We start from the raw sequence: 17,276 nt of genomic DNA on the forward strand, positions 1-17,276 counted from the left end.
TTTTAAAAGGTTATTTCCCTTGGAAACTGGAGGATTGAAAAATCAATTCTGATAATTTGGGCATTTACAGAAGTCATGGATGGTTTTGATCCAATGGGACTGGGAGGCTGATGGCAACACAATGAGCAAGACTGTAAAACTTCATCAAGGTCTAAAGAGGAAGCCAGGCTGCATGTCTGTAATCCCAGCAATTTGGGAGGCTGAGGTGGGCAGATCACCTGAGGTCAGGAGTTTGAGACCAGCCTGGCCAGTATGGTGAAACCTCACCTTTACTAAAAAAAAATACAAAAAGTTAGCCAGGTGTGGTGGCTTGGGCTTGTAATCCCAGCTACTCTGAAGGCTGAGGCATGAGAATCACCTGAACCTGGGAGGCTGAGGTTGAAGTGAGCCAAGATCACACCACTGCACTTCAGCCTGGGTGACAAAGCTAGACTCTGTCTCAAAAAAAATAAAAAAAGAATAAGCCAGGCTGTGATGTAGCTTCAGTGTCTGCCATGGAGTTGAACATTTATGGTAATATAGGTGCCCTTCATCTTCCATTCCCATATAGACTTTGTTTTGTCTGTGTACCATCAGACTTTACCACACACAGCATCTGAAAGTACACCATTGTTTCTTATTTCACTTGTTATTTTTTAACTCTAGATCCTCTTCTCCAGTTGCTTTTAATAACTACCACATTAAAGGGACATTAGTCTCTATATGACAAAGACAATTTTATTATTAAAAATCGTTATGTGGTTATGCAGTATCAATAAAATAGAAGCTATTTGCTAACAGAGAGATTTATAGGATATATCTGATAAATAATCTAGAAAACAAATGCAGAGAGTAATTTTAAAAGATCAAGGTTTAATATGGCCTTACAAAAAAAATCCAAAACAACACTTCTGCTATCATATATTTAGTATCAGTCTGTTTTTAGCCTGAAAAAAAAAATACCCAAGTATCAATTTTCCCTGCTGTAAATAACAACGGTGCATATATTTAATGAGTTGTTTACAAAAGATAACACAGTAATTGTAAATAAAAATCTGCCATGTCACATCATTAGAAAATAAGGTTTTTGTTTTGTTTTGTTTTGTTTTGCTTTGTTCCCAATAGCCTTAATGTAAAACGTTGCAGTCTCATGACCCATGACTTGAGGGAAAACCACAACTGATCTTGGATGCTCAAAGTGGAGACTACTAAGATGAGGGAAGTGAGATTATGAGTAAAGGCCTGCAAAATCCAGTTGATGATCTTACTAACAATAAAGAGACTATTTCCAGGGGATTCTCCTATTCATTCCCTCATTCATAGATTCATACAATAGTTTTTGAAAATGTGTGATGGCCGGCATGGTGGCTCACACCTGTAATCCCAGCACTTTGGGAGGCCGAGGCGGGCAGATCTAGAGGTCAGGAGTTCGAGACCAGCCTGGCTAATACGGTGAAACCTTGTCTTTACTAAAAATACAAAAATTTGCCAGGTGTGGTGGCCCGCGCCTGTAGCACCAGCTTCTTGGGAGGCTGAGGCAGAAGAATCACTTGAACCTGGGGGCAGAGGTTGTAATGATCCCATATTGCACTATTGCATTCCAGCCTGGGTAACTAGAGCAAAACTCTGTCTCAAAAAAGAAAGAAAGGAAGAAATAAGAAAAAGAAAGAAAGAAAGAGAGAAAGAAAGAAAGAAAGAAAGAAAGAAAGAAAGAAAGAAAGAAAGAGAGAGAGAGAGAGAGAGAGAGAAAGAAAGAAAGAAGAAAAGAAAAGAGAAAAATGTGTAATTGTTGAGGCATCTCAGGTTTTTAAAAATTAGTCCAAAAATATTTGACTAAACTGCATGATTCATATGGTTCAAAAATGCTTTGACCTTCAAAGTAAAATCAAGAGATAGTTCACAGTAAAAAGTCACACTGGTTTTTCAAAATCATAATTTTTAAATTTCAGAACAAAATGTTTTTATTCAAAAATATATAACCTTCTACAGTGAAAAATTTGCTAATATTTCAAAAAGTTGTTTCTTGGTCTCACCTGGTCACTCATTCTGTAAGTTATCTTCTGTTTGTTCCTCTAGACATAGTCTTCACACTTCCCCATCACACTTTGTGCCCCAAGGAGCTAATCTTCATGAGCTAAATGAAATGGCACTGGCCTTCTGGCTTCCTGTTGGGCGTGGCCAATGGAAGTTAGCTGTAGATGACTAGAGGGCAGTGGAGTGTTGAACTGGGGTGTGCATTCTTGCTCCTATCTGGCCAAGCTGCCACAGGTTGGCTGTGTTCTTCTACCAAAGGCCATGTCTCCTGCTTGTGTTCCTCTCCTATATCTTGCATTTTCAAGTCAAGAAGAAAATCTATTAAGTGATTGGGATTAAGATAAACCAATAAGCACCATCTCTTATTGGTTTATCTTAACCCTGCTTGTATTTTTGTACACAGTCCTTTATTAATCTCTCCACAATTACCCATTTGAGTACACCATCTGTTTCCTGATGGGACTCTGAGTGATATCCTGAGGTGGGCAATACTGATTCTTCCCAGAGGTATAGCCTCCCCCAGGTTGTCTAATCGACTGGCCTAAATTGACATTCTGAGATGGAAATTAAGAGACAAATGAGAAAATACTCCCAGTAGCAAAGTAAATTAATCTGGGCTCTAGGAAGTCCTGGAGTGGGAAGGATGGCCAGGAGGAAAAATAGTGACAGATTGTCATCCCATATGCACATACCAGGCATCATTAGAATAGCAATTTTATAGCTTGCTTTTCACTTAACATATGATTTAATCATTTTGTCATATTCTTAGGGATTCATTGTGAACATCATTTGGACTACCTATTATTCCAACTGATGGACTAAGTTTTTAGGGTTCATAAATTCTGGAAATATAAAAAGTATCTTTCTATTTTATTTGCTGCTCTCTTTCTCCCATTCCTAGCACGCACTGTACAGTTGCACACGTTGCAGTTTCCCTGCAAAGCAGACTCAGTAGCTGAATTAATGCATACACTGAAGTTTTCTTCAAAGATATCTGTATTCATTCTAAGCACTCCTACCTAGGATTCAGGTGACTTTTCCCTTTCCCTGGTTTCATACAGTTGGATCAATAGCATCATGAAAGGTCTAACATTCTAGATTAGTCATATTTGTCAGTACCTTAGTGATATATATGAAAGGAGGTTTCTGTGATTTACCTTACAAGAGTGAGCAGTGGAAGGAATTCCAAACACAATGGCAGAAGTGAGTAGATGTTTTGGAAGATTTTATAGCATATTTTAAGGTAGTCAGATCCCATAAAGAGAGGTTTCTGGGTGAAATGTGATTGCCTTTTAAACCAGTGTCTAGCACAAAGAGTAGAACTCAAGTCCAGTATGTCAGTCTGGCCAGAGAGAGAAAACATAGGCAATGGAACATTTACATCAAATTGTGAAGAATCATAGAATCAATAAACAAAGTAAGAATTTTTGGAGGATAGTTTGGGTTATGAACTGTAGAAATTCCCCAGCCTCTTAAAAAAGAATGTAAAGATTATCCCACAATTGTTTAAAGGACCAAAATTGTCTATGACCATCTATAGCAACTTTTACATAATTGAGTACAAAAATGATGCCTCTCTACTTGTTCTTGTTTACTAGGCCTAAGCCAGGCATCCACTGCTGTGAGATGCTGGATAGCATTAGTCTTCAGGTACCTTGATCAGATATGCAGAGACCTCACCACATTACCATTCTGACACATAGCTATCTCTCCCCCGTGAGAAATCTTTCTCAGTGTGCAAAGCTAGTTAGACAAGTCAACCTTCTCCCATGTCAATCCCATTTTTAGATACATTTGAGAGTTGTTTAAATAAACAGGTCATCCTCTATTCTGGAGGCTTTGACTTTAGAACAGTCAATAAAAAAAAAAAAGTCCTTCTGTGGAATTTACTTCCACATCTCACTTAGGTTCAGAAAATCTGGACTTTTCTGTGCATCAGTCTATTAAAAAAAAATTTAAGAGCTGTTTGTTGTTGTTGTTGTTACGTATGGTTTCTGAGCATGGGAGTGCAATTATAAACTAGCCAGGAGATATATTTCTACACAGCAAATTTGAGCAGCATTAAAGTTTATGCTGCTTAAATCACCTCAGATTGTAGGATATTCACATCTCTGAATTTTATGATAATGTCAAGAGAGCTTCTGGTGAGTCCCATTAATTTTTTTGGTATTGTTTAATTTTACATGAGTAAATATAATTACTCCTTTTGTCATGAAGAGCAAGTTCTAATACCAATTTATAATTCATGGAGCTAATTATGTTAACGAGGAGGCAATCGTTCCTCCGCTATCTCCCCTGTAATTTTAAAGGATTTTGATTTTTTTTCCCCTTTCCTCTACAATTTCTCTTCCAGCTATGAAAAGGAAGTGTACACAATTCATCTGTGATATAATTATTTACCATGGCAACAGTTTGTGAATGGGATTGGGAAGTTGCACAGAAGGAGAAAGTAGCTTAAGGGAAACAGCCTAAAAAATCCTTTCAAGACAAGTGAAGAGGCCTTTCAGGTGGGAATGGCTTTTGTTTTCCCGACATTTTAAGGAGGGGCTCAGGTTTGCCTAACATTGTAAAAACTGTTGTTGATCCTAAAATAAAAAAGTCTATTTTCTACAGTTGTATTTCAGAAAATCACCTTGATTAAGAGAGTGGCAGAAAAGAGAAACCCACATTTTTCATCTGCATTTGAATTAACAGCCCCCAGGAAGACAGAGCAAAAATGTTTGCGGCTATATTATCAAATGGCATTGCCAGGGAATCTTTGGAAAAAGGAGGCTCCAGTTCTTTGTAGCCCAGAGACCAGTAATAGCCAGGAATGCTATTCTGCAACAAAACCTCCATTCAAGGGTGACTACAGATTCCAAAGAAAGTTAAAAAAAAAAATCTATCTAAATCCAGTGGTCCAATCTTTGGGCTTCACCTGAGGCTGCCACAAACTCTCTCCCCATCTTCTCTGTTCAATGGGACACTGATTATTTTATCCCCTTTTGTATGATGCCAATGAACACAGTCAATGTGCTTCCAAAGAACACTAGTATTCATATTAAAAATAACAATTATATGAAAACACAAGCTACTATCTCCTAAATATCTACAGGCTTATGTGCTTTTTCTCACCTGTGAGAAATGTCACTTCTCTTTTTTTCTTATAGTTTTCAACAATAACTAACATATAACCATGGATGAAGCATTCCTGATTACGTGATAAAATTACCTCTGTTTAATATTCCAGGATGCTAATTGCATCAAGAGCTGTGGAAAGAGCTCACAAGTAGGAATTGCATGAGTAGAAGGCTTCAGACAGCTTGATCTCCTCAGAAACATACATAAGCAAGGAAGGCTGGAAAGACGGCTGATGATACAACATGTTAGAATTAAATGGTTTTGGTTTTAAGCAATAATTTGATTCTGCTGAAGCACTGAGTTCCTAAGTTTTAGTTGCAGAACCAGCAGTCCAGAGGCACAGCTACATCATGGGGTGGTCACATTGGGATAAGCTCTGGCTGCTGCTGCTGCTGTGGCATGTGGCAGGCTGCCGTTTGAAAATGCTTATGGTATGCCTGGAGCCCACTACCAAGCCTTGCTCTTATGGTATTTACTTAAACTGAATTTAACACAGGCTGGTGCAAATTAAACATAGAAAGATACATATTTTCCTTTTCATCTTTCATAGTTCTCTAGGAAAAGGGAACTGGAACTGAGAGAATGTAATCACCTTTTGGACTATTTAGCTTGATTGAAGAACTTTGAGGAAAATTTACACTAGAAAAAAACCAAACCTTTAAAGATCATTTTTAGAATTACGTATGTGAAAGTGATAAAATAGCTCACCCCTGTGTAATAAAACAAATATTTTCATGAGCCTGTGATTTATTCCATTGTCCTTTCCCATTGCATCTGATAGATTTAGGATGACAAGAAAAGCATCACAAAGTTTCATAAAATATTAGAACTGGAAGAGAACTTTGAGGCTTATATTCCCATTTCCTTATCTTAATAGATAAGAAAATTGAGTTTCCAGGAGATTAAAAGAGTAGCTTTAGGTCTCAGAAACTTCTTACCTCCAGAGTTTAATTGCTCATCTAAGCAAGGTGTATAAATAGGACATACACAAAGGACTTCAAAATGTGATAAATTGTACAAAAATTCAGAGAAAGAAAAATCACCTGTGCTGGGTAATCATGGCAGACTTCATGGAAGAGGGGGTGTCGAAATAAACCACACATAAAATTTAGTTTTGGGGAGAAAAGGAAGAGGTGTATTTTTCAATTATAGGAAAGTAAAGACGGTCCCTCAGTCTGCCATGAGCAGCCCCATTAATGAAGTCCCTTATTAGTTGCAACTTTGCCTTTTTGCTTTAGACAATAAACAAGAGAGGTTACGGTATTAGCCCATTTTCATACTGCTATAAATAACTTTCTGAGACTGAGTAATTTATAAAGAAAACGGGTTTAATTGACTCACACTTCAGCACGGCTGTGGAGGCCTTAGGAAACTTACAATCATGATGGAAAGTGAAGGGGAAGCAAGGCACCATCTTCACAGGGTGCAAGGAGGGAGAAGTGCCAAGAGAAGGGAGAAGAGCCTCTTATAAAACCATCAGATCTTGTGAGAGCTCACTATCCTGAAAACAGCATGAGGGAAACTGCCCTTATAATCCAGTTACCTCCACCTGGTCTCTCCCTGGACATGTGGGGATTGTAATTCAAGATGAGATTTGGGTGGGTACACAAAGCCTAACCATATTAGTTACTCTTCCAAAGTATAAGTAATTGATGTCCACAGGAAAAGAGAAACTACCCTTAATTTAGTTTCCACAACTAGGAACAGTTGAGATATACAACTAACAAATTAGTTTACTCATTGAACCACACTCCATCTAAACTACCCAGACACCTGATTCATTTCTGTTGTGATCATAATTTCAGCAACCACAGTGTCCAAGCCACTACTTACTCTGTCACTATTACTTTATTATAGGCATAATTTTAGCCCCTTGATATATCTATCTTTTTGTCTCTCTTTTAACCTTGTTATATAGTCTCCTTATGAAATTATTCATGTTCTTCCCTTAGATATTCTCATTCTGCTGCCTTATCTCCAAATTTCTCAAATTCAACCCCTTTTCTAGACTCTTCCCTATTCAGAAATTCCTGTTTTGTATAAGAAACCCTTCTTAAAGTACCCAGTCTATTATTCCACTCTGTAGAGAAGGAAAGATGAGTTATGAATTTATTCACATTCAGTTGTTTATGTCTGCAAGTGACTTTAAAGCTGCCTCTTCGGGGGTATTTTCCATCTTGACAGTGGCTTTCCCTAAGAAGTAGAAGAGCAAGAAAATGCAACTGCCTCTTCTAAGTTGAGCTGTGATATGAACATGTAATCCTTCTGGTGGCAAGTGGCAGGTGGACAGTGGGGGTGGTGTTTACCACTGAGATTGAACAAAAGAGAAGAGAGAAAGCAAGGGCTGGCAGTGCCCATGCCAGCACTACTCAGGAAAAAAGGAGCTGTTCTAGGACCTGAGCTATCTCAGCATGTTAAGGTGGGCCTGGATTTGGGGAAGGTTAGCCTCGGCCACACCACCCTATCAGTAAGAAAGTGAACAGTTAGATTCCTTTTTACTCCCGTTGTTCCTGTTTCTTGAACACAAGAAGATCTTCTTTTCAGTATTTGGCTGGCTTACCTGTAATGTCTGCACTGGCCATTTGGAACTTGCGTATTCCAAATCCTGTTGCATAATTTTTCTCAATATATGCTACCTAAATCAACATTCTGTTTCCAAACATCAATCCTACAAATTTAGTGGATGTGAGTGTTCTGTGAGCGATGGGAGCACAATCTGCTGACAGAAATCAGGCTCTGGCATTAGCCTGGCTAAAAGTCAGATTCAGGTCCATAGTGGATCCCCTGGAACAATGAATGACACCCCTCGGGATGCCTCCTGGGCGAAAGCCTGTCTATCTTTCCTAACAAAATTTCCCTATGTTTTTAAATCTATCTTTGGCTGCTTGAGAATTTTTTTTTTTTTAAAAAAAAAAAAAAAAAAAAAAAAGATGACTTTTTAAAGGAATCCTTGGAGGCACAATGTTTTTATTTAAATTTATACTTTTTGATGACAGACTTTTATACATTGAGGCAGATTAGTCGTAAAGATAACTTTGATCAGCCTTTGATCAGGCTGCTTCCTGGGGCACAGCTAATTTCTAGCGCTCAGGCAGCACTTACTCTGTCGGTACATTAAGTTAGCTCTGGTGATCACTTTACTCTTCTGCGAACATGTGGCTTGTGACTCCTGAAAATGTTAGATGGAGCCTATCAAGCAAACATCTTTCTGGGCTAAATGGGGTGAATATGCAGGCTGTGCTACTGCAATAAGCAGAAGCTTCTATGCCTTTGGGTAGGAGCACAGAGAGGGACAACATTCTATGGGAATCACAGCATGCCTGTGTGCAAATCAGCAGTTCAGGGCCACCCTGTAATTACACAAAAGTGGCCTTCTGCAAAACCTTTTTCTGGTCCTTTCGCTGACCTCTAGGTAAAGGAAAAGTGGTTAAGTCTCGTTACCATCTATGTCCATCCTTATCCATAAAGAAGGTCTTACCATGTGGCAACTTGGGCAGTGGCAGTTGCAAAATGGTATTTTTTAGCCCCTTCTATGTCCAGATGACTGGTTTAAGCATCATGAGGTGAAAGGAAAAAAAAGAAAACATTAGCACAGCCAGAATTGTAGCTTGTTTGCAGAAAATTAGAAGATGTGCTCTTTGATTCCTTTGCCACTCCCTGTCCCCACTCCCAAGTGGCTTAGAATTAAAATAGGGACAAAACACATCTCCAGATTTATTTGGCTCTGCCATATTAACCATAAAAAAGATCTAGCCTGTTCCAATCTTAACCCAGCAGTAAACTATAAATCCAACTTCCCCTCTCTGCTGGGGAAATAAAATCCAAATACAGTAGCATCCAAATAATTATCAAGAGTTGAGCTGTCCTGGCAGGGTGCAATGTACAAGATTCAATTTTAACTAGTGATTACAGACCGGCAACCTTCTAGCCCTGAATGTCAAACGGCCATGTCACTTTCTCCTGTCATCGAGTATGTCAGGACTCACCGCAGCCTGGTGACTTTTCATCAGAGGTAATGAATCTTGTACTCCTGAGATGGGAAATGTCACAGTGCCTCCATCCCCTCCTTCTTCCCCTCCCCCAACCCCCACCGCTCATTCCCTTCTTGCCTCCTGTCCAGGTCCTAATAATTAGGAAAAAGATGTTATGTGTGACATTCCTTTTCACATCTGCACCAGGGCCCTGCTGCTGTCGATTTACATTGTGCGGTCAGTACTCAGCTTGCAACCATACGTGATGAAATGGCCACCTCAGTACACGGTTTATGGTGCTGGAATCTCATGCATCATGTTCTCTTGTCCTTGAGCAATAAAATGGAAAAACAGTTAAGCTCTGACCTTACAGCCTATATGGTTTGGGGCTCCAGTCCAAATCCTGATAACTTGCCTTTAAATCTCATGAACTTGGAGCCTTTTGCTTCTGACCTTTCTGCTTCTGAGATGCCATTTGGGACATGAATGAGGATGGAGCCTAGATCTGCATGAATAGTGACAGGGAAAGAGGATGTGTCATTTTCAGTGCTGTCTCTTAACTCTGAGAATTTGGTATCCAACATAAAATAAAACTGGACATACATTTTATTATTGTTTGTTGTTTGTTACCTAATGAAAAACAGATGATACACATACAAATATAACCATTGCTTTTGAAAACTATGTACTATCTTAAACACTTAATATAAATCCCATGATCTTGGAGGCTTGGAGGGAATATGTATGAATTAAACAAGAAAAATAAATATATCTATGTGTACTAAGAACATTCCCTTTACTTTTTATACATTTCATCATTTTAAAACATACTGAGTATCATGTTCAACACAATATGCTAACCATTGAAACACATAACATATAAATGTACAGCATGATTCCTGCCTTCAGTTAATGTGAGCAGTACAACACATGCATGATAGGTATACGGCAAGGACACATGTAGTAAGAGGAAGGATATAGTCTGTCCTGTTCCACAAGTCACAGTTTAACTCATCCCAGATAATGGAAAAGACACAAAGCCAATAAAATCTGGAGTCACAGAGTCAACCTAAGAAAAGGCATCAAAGAAACACAGTATGTGTCAACACAATACAATATTGGGTGTTAGGGCTAGGAACATCTCCACATTTGGCTGTCATAATTAGGGATCCCACATAACACAGCAGTAAATTATAGCTGAGGTCAGTTGACCCACTGTCATCAAATGTAAGTCAGTCAGATGAGAAAGAAAAATCAGGGCTAATCATGATGTCAAGAATAGATCCAAAGGACCTGTGGGTCAACTCGTTTCCCTTGCTAAGTAGGCACTTTGTTGTTTTCTGAACAGTTCAGAGCTCTCTTAGCAGTCAATTTTCTAGGAGAAACACTTAAACCTAATGTACCAAGGCCATGAAAAGAAAGTTTATTATTTCTAGATTGGTGACTCACCTACCTGCCTTCCTATCTTCTTTCTTTCCCTCCATATGATGTTCCAGATTTCAAAATAAGCCCAAGAAATGAAACAGTAAGCAAGGCAAACAGACTCCTTGTCATAATGGAGCCTAAAACTTGATGGAAAAGATGGGCAGGTTTCCAGGCAATTAGAATACAGTGATAGGAAAATGAGAGAGGCTGCCACATGCTAATGGAGGCTTAATAAGGGTACCTGACCCAGACAAAGGAGAGTAACAGGGAGAGCCTTCCACAGGATGCTTAGAGGTAAACAGAATGACTTTTTCCTAGATTCTCCACGGAGCCATGAATCACCGGATACATTTGAGGTTCTTTGATGGGGTCGAAAGTTTCCCCTTTCAGTCACTAGAATGTCCTTACTGAGGGAAATCGAGGAGCCCCCTTATTAACATCAGCATCTTTCTGCTCAGTGGTTAAATGTGAAATTTAGAGGAGACTTTCAATGACACAGGGGGCTGTATTTGAGGCACATACAATATTCTGATCAAGATTTTATGAAGTCATATCACAAAGCATAACATACCTTCTCCTTCCTTTTATCTTCTGTCTGTGCCATTACAAATTCATCTGGAATGAGGATTGGGCAGTAAAGTCAGAAATTTTTCTTTAAACCATCTCCTTGAAGTGTTACAGAAAGACTTTACATATTCTTCTTGTATCTATTTTTTATTTGTTTTCATTTTATGTTTTAAATGTATTTAATAATTGAGACTGACACATGGCAAGCAAAGTTCAAGTCACTGGGGGAGCCAAGAGTAAATAAAAACAATAGTTCTTTTTTTGTTGCATAATTGACAGTCTAGAAGGCGAGACAGATGTGGAGACATAATTACATTGCAATATTATGCCTATTTTGATATGGGAAACAATGAATTGTGCTAGACAGTTTCCATATACCAAGTGTGGGGTTGTGGTCCAGCAGAGTTTATGGATCTTAAACAACAACAACAAAAAATCAAATGTAGATTAGCCAGTATATCTGTTTAATTAAGCTGCAAGTTGCCATTTCAAAGTATAGAGGTGATTGTCCCCTGACTATTAGGACTATTTTTAGCTTCACAAGTAGGGGAGATGCCACTCTGGATGCTGGGTTGATCCTGGATAGTGCAGAAGTAAGGGAGGTGACAGGTGTGGCAAACAAAAAAAGGTGCCTGCATGCTCCCTAATTGGACAAGTTGCATGACAGGCACATATATTTGGGAAAGCCTCTTATGAGTCAAACTGAATTAAATTGCAGATGTTCTCTTTTCATCACCAACCCTTAGTCCCTGGTCTTATTTTCAAGTCAGATTGACTGAAATGCATTTCCCTTGAGACAGAGATGCCTTGCCCAGTGAAGCTGAGAGGATAGGTGTGTATTTGTGCAGGCAGTCACCAAAGGGACACAACCTCCTTGCAGTGCAGGTGTGTCTAGGATGAAGTTGAATGGGCGCGGAAATCAAACTCTAATTACCAAACACACAGGAAATTATTAAAAGGAGAAATAATTCTGTATGATACTATCATGCTAGATGCATGTCATCATACATTTGTCAAAACATATACAATATACAGCATAGAAAGTGAATCTTAATGTAAGCTATAGACTTTAGTTAATAGTAATGTATCAATATTGGCTCATCAATTATAACACATGCACATACTAATGGAAGATGTTAATAACAGGGGAAACTCCAAGGTGTGGGTTGATAAGGGTATATAGGAAGTCTCTGCACCTTTCCTCAATTTCTTCATAAACCAAAAGGGCTCTAAAAAGTCTATTTAAAAAAAAGTTTTTATACTGTATATTGCATATTCATGTAATCAATCCTTGGTCCTCTTGTTAGTCATGAGCCATTATGAAATAAGGGTCCATGTTTTTAATTTTTAATGTTCTATTGAGTAACAAATATATATTGAATGAAAACAAGAATATTAGGGTTTTAGAAATAAAATTATTGTTAAAAATTATATAAAACTGAGATGCATAGAAATCCAGACAAAAGAGGATGGCTGCAGTGTGAAAGAGATGTCAGTCTTCCTGGTGCAAAAGCGGGGTTCACTGGACAGCCTAAAATTGCCTCCACTTGACTGGAGGGACAATGAACCAAGATCTTGGTCCATGGCTATGGAAATGTGTAAATGTAGCTCTTTCTGCCTATCTACTCAATGTCCTGAGGTTACCTTTTCTGAAATGTCCATATAACTACATTTATCTTATTATCTTGCCTTCTGAAAAAAAAAAATCTGAGTATTAAAAAAAGCTTTTGTACTTGAAGCCAAGAAATACCATCATGAAAATTCAATTTAAATGCAAACTTCATAAATTATATTTCAAATAGTCCTAAGAGGATTAATTAATAATTGTAAAGTGCTTTGAAGACGGAAAGTGCTAAATTAATGTCAATATTTATTTATTAATAATCAGAGAAGGTGATGCTGCCATCTTGAACTTGCCTCTTTTACTATCAAGTGCTGACTACTACCATGATTTAACCCTCTTAATTACCTTCTCTAGCCACCATTGCCCTGTGTTAATTCTACACTTTATGCTTGTGTTTAGTATTTCATTATTTTAAAATATTGCCAATTCTATGTATACGATTGGAAAGAATTCCTGCACCTTTCATGCAGGAAGGCTGTGCTTTACAATGGCACCTTGACATCATATAAAAATAAGTTGCATTAATAATTAGCTCTAAGTACTGTGGTCATCACAAGGTAGGTTCTCAGTGACAAGGTTTGAGTTGCTAAATCAATGAAAAAAGCAAATAAGTCTTTTTTATACAAATTGATATGTTACCTTTGGACACACTTCATAACTATTTGTAGCATTGTGAAACTCGCTTCATGTATTCATTGAATCTAAAATAATATGCTATCTTTTCATTTCATGAATGCTAGTTTGTAATCTTCACCACCATATATGTTTTCTAACAGCTATATAAATTCTTACTTCCAATTATGTTTCAAGGTATGACTGTGGAAAGGAGATTCTTGCATGAAGTGAAGGTGTGCTTTACAATGGTGCCTAAAGAATTTGGCTTCATATCAAAACAAGTTGCAGTTAATAGTTAAGAAAAAAGATCACAAATAAATAAAATGTTAAAAATACCTGAATAGTTAGCATCAAAAAGCTGAAATCTCAAGAGGATTTCTTGGCTTTTAAGCGAAAGTTAATTGTTTTGTATTGTCCACAGCGGTCATGTTGCAGCAACTGCCAGCAGAGCCTGGAGCCGATGTCTCAATTTCTCTCTTCCAGTCTTTCACTAATTACTAACTACAGAAAGTTAGGACCCTGTTGTAGGAGACGCCCGTCCACGCCAGCTGGGATTTTTGTTTGTTTCTTTGTTTATAATTTCAACTGTTATTTTAGATGCAGAGCATACATGTGCAGGTTTATTACATGGGTATATTGTATGATGCTGAGATTTGGGGTATAAATTATCCCATCATGCAGTTAGTACCTTAGTAACCAATAGGCACTATGAAAAACCTACCCAACAGGTTTTTTAGGCCTTGTCTCCCTCCGTCTCCCACCCCCAGTGGTCTCCAATGTATATTGCTCACATCTTTATATCCATGTCTACCCAATTTTTAGCTGCCACTTACAAGTGAGAACATGTGTATTTGATTTTTCTATTACGCATTAATTCATTTAGGATATTGGCTTCCAGCTGCATCTCTATGGCTGAAAAGGTCATGATTTCCTTCTTTTATGGCTATGTAGTGTTCCATGGTATGCATGTACCACATTTTCTTTAAAAGTCAAAAATAACAGATGCTGGCAAGGCTGATGAGAAAAGGGAACACTTATACACTATTAGTTCACCCACTGTGAAAATTAGTTTGGAGATTTCTAAAGAACATAAAGCAGAACTACGGTTGGCCTCAGCAATCTCATCGCTGTGTATATACCTAAAGAAAAATAAATCATTTTCTCAAAATACACATGCACTCCTATGTTTATCACAGCACTTCTTACAATAGTAAAGGCATGGAATCAACCCAGCTGTTTGTTACCAGTCCGAAATCACAATCCTGTCTAGGGAAGAGCAGCTGTCTTTAATTGACTATACATAAGATTAAGGAGTATCACTCAGAAAGAAGGGAGCTGGCAAAGGAACAGGGAACAGCCAGTAAAATTTCGCCTAAATGAGATGAAGTTGTAGTCTTCAAAACCAAGCTTTAAATCAATATAGAAAGGAACAAGTAAGAGAAATAATATGTGAACCAGTAGAGAAATTCTACTTTGATTATGGCATAGTAGGTCCTATTTGATAGGAAATGCTGAATGCTCTGGCTTATTTATTGAATAAATAAGTATATGTTAAGCACCTGGCATTCGAAGCCCCAAATTTGGCTTTGTTTCAGACACACTTACATTTTGAAGATTTGAAATGCTGTTTGTTCTTGAAGAACCCTCACCAGCCCAACAGTATTTAGACTGAGACACTCAGCAAATGAGTGACAACACTACCACCTGTGAAACCTTGCCACTTCCGTGGGGCTTTGCTTAGCTCTTCAACACATATTCAATACTCCCAGATAGTACTCTTTTGGTGAAAAGCCTTCACAGATAAAGGAAAATTAAAGGTGGTTAAAATTTTTAAAGGTAATTTTGTACATATTGAATGCAGATGTCTTGATAGAAAACTTATTCTGGAGAAAGCAAGAAACCTATACAATCCTTTCTATATGGGCAAACTAGGGGGTTTGCAAAAGGCTAAGCATTTCCTCTCTGTAACCAGCAATGTTTCTGGTCTAAGACACCATTCATCTATTACAGGTGTGACAGGTTAATGCAAATTCTAAGTGACGGAAATACAATTGTAATGACATAATCGTTTATTTGTTTTGCACGCTTATTTTATTTACCGGATTATATGTTTCTTAAGGACAGGGGCCAATTCTAACTTAAAATTTGTACATATTGCCAGATACACACTCAGAACAGACTATGGTTTGCCCATCAATATAAAACAGACAGGAAACAACACAAGCCAGTCTGCCACTAAATTCTAACATCAGCATTACAGGTGCATGGAAAGTCATGAGAAGAATTTTCAGTTTTACTATTTTGAAAGATCCTGATGCTCCCATTTTATTATGGAATTACAAGATGAAATATGTATAAACTGAGGTTTAATTCCTGAAGGCAACTCAAATTGTTTATGATGAAAACAATCCTATTAAACGTATTGTCCTATCTTCACTTATCCTGTTGTGATGTTAGTGTCACTTCCATACCAGTTAGGCGCTGTTGGTGGCTATGTTTGCATTAACAGCCCAAGTATTCTCTAAATATTCATTGCAAATATATTTGAGAAATAACAAGGCATCTCTTTGCTGTCTGCCACTTCTACTTCAAATATATTTTCTTTCCTCTGCTTTCCTATATATCCATCCTATTGGTTAAGAGGTGAATTGCTCCAAAACTAACATTTTAAGAACAATTTTTTTATGGTTTGACCTTTTAGACAGACACACTCTTTCCCCACATATCTGCAAGCTATATGCCATGGTTACCTATGCTCTGCAGAATGTGGCACCATATTCTTGCCACATCCCGGCCATCTGTGAGGTAAGGCAGGGCAGGTGAAGGGGAGGGTGCTGGAAGCTGCTCTAAAATGTCATCAAATAAATTACTTGTGAATGTTAGCATTATGTCTCAGCTACTACCCAAGAGATTATGTTGAAATAAAGTTAATTGGTATTCTCTGGAATTTTATTTTAGGAAAAAGCATTGTTTCAGTCTGTGGTAAATTTTTCTGATGATTTTAATATCCTCTACACTCTACTGCACACTTTTTAAAAAATTCCTCCTCAAATCTAGACCACCACATTTGTGTTTCCTACTAAATAAGTGCTCTTAACCATTGTCTACCATCCATTTTGCAGTTTTAATAGTAAGGATGTTTCCTTCCAGAGGGAAATCAACTACATTAAACTCCTGGATATTTCATCTCTCATGTCCTTTATGTAGTCCCTTCAGTTATGTTCTCTTTCTTAACTCCTAAGCACTCTTGGTCATTCTCTTATTTTCATTTTAAAGTTATGTTTCTCAGTAAAGACTTGTTGGGTTTCCCAAGAAGATTAACTGTCAACCTTGGAAAACTTTCAAAGGTTGGAATTATGTCCTATGATTTCAGATCTTCTTCCATATCTGCCACAGACCTGGGTATATTGGAAATGATCAGATTTTATTAGACAATTGATTGATCGATTGATTGGCTGATTGACTTACTCTTTATGGTATAGAGCACACCAGAGACAACTGTTATTTCAATTTGTTGTCATTCTGTACTCAGTAGATAGATGATCTAAGCACGGTTGAGGTAGAATTCTGAATATAGCATAAGAAATCTACTTAACATTATTAGAAATTATGTTATCTAAATTATAATATAATTTCTATTATATTTTACAACTTCATATAGATTAATATGTTTGGTTTTCTTTTAAAAAAGAGAGCAACAAAAGTAACATTACAAAGGCATAAGAAAATTGTGTAGTCTTTCTCTCTGTCATACACACAACACACACACACACACACACACACACACACACACACACACTGTCTATATATATCAAATAAACTCCACATGAAACACTGAGCATCTTTGTTGGGGCTTTGACAGCTAAATTAAATTAAAGCTAAATAAAATACCTTGCATTGTATATTTAAGATGCCATTCAAATAGTATAGATTTTTCTGCC

At 37.6% G+C, this 17,276-nt stretch overlaps 1 pseudogene across 1 annotated transcript in view; it reads right to left on the reverse strand.

Annotated features, from left to right (window-relative positions):
- LOC116528226 overlaps positions 1-17,276 on the reverse strand; it is a 42,052-nt pseudogene that overhangs the window by 22,164 nt on the left and 2,612 nt on the right. Inside the window, exon 2 of the transcript XR_004258930.1 lies at positions 11,101-11,144. The product of XR_004258930.1 is annotated as a telomeric repeat-binding factor 1 pseudogene (transcript). The remainder of the gene's footprint in view (positions 1-11,100; positions 11,145-17,276) is intronic.

This window comes from Sapajus apella, unplaced genomic scaffold, assembly GCF_009761245.1.
Source record: "Sapajus apella isolate SASKATOON/1434 unplaced genomic scaffold, GSC_monkey_1.0 scaffold57, whole genome shotgun sequence".
Lineage (NCBI taxonomy): Eukaryota > Metazoa > Chordata > Mammalia > Primates > Cebidae > Sapajus > Sapajus apella.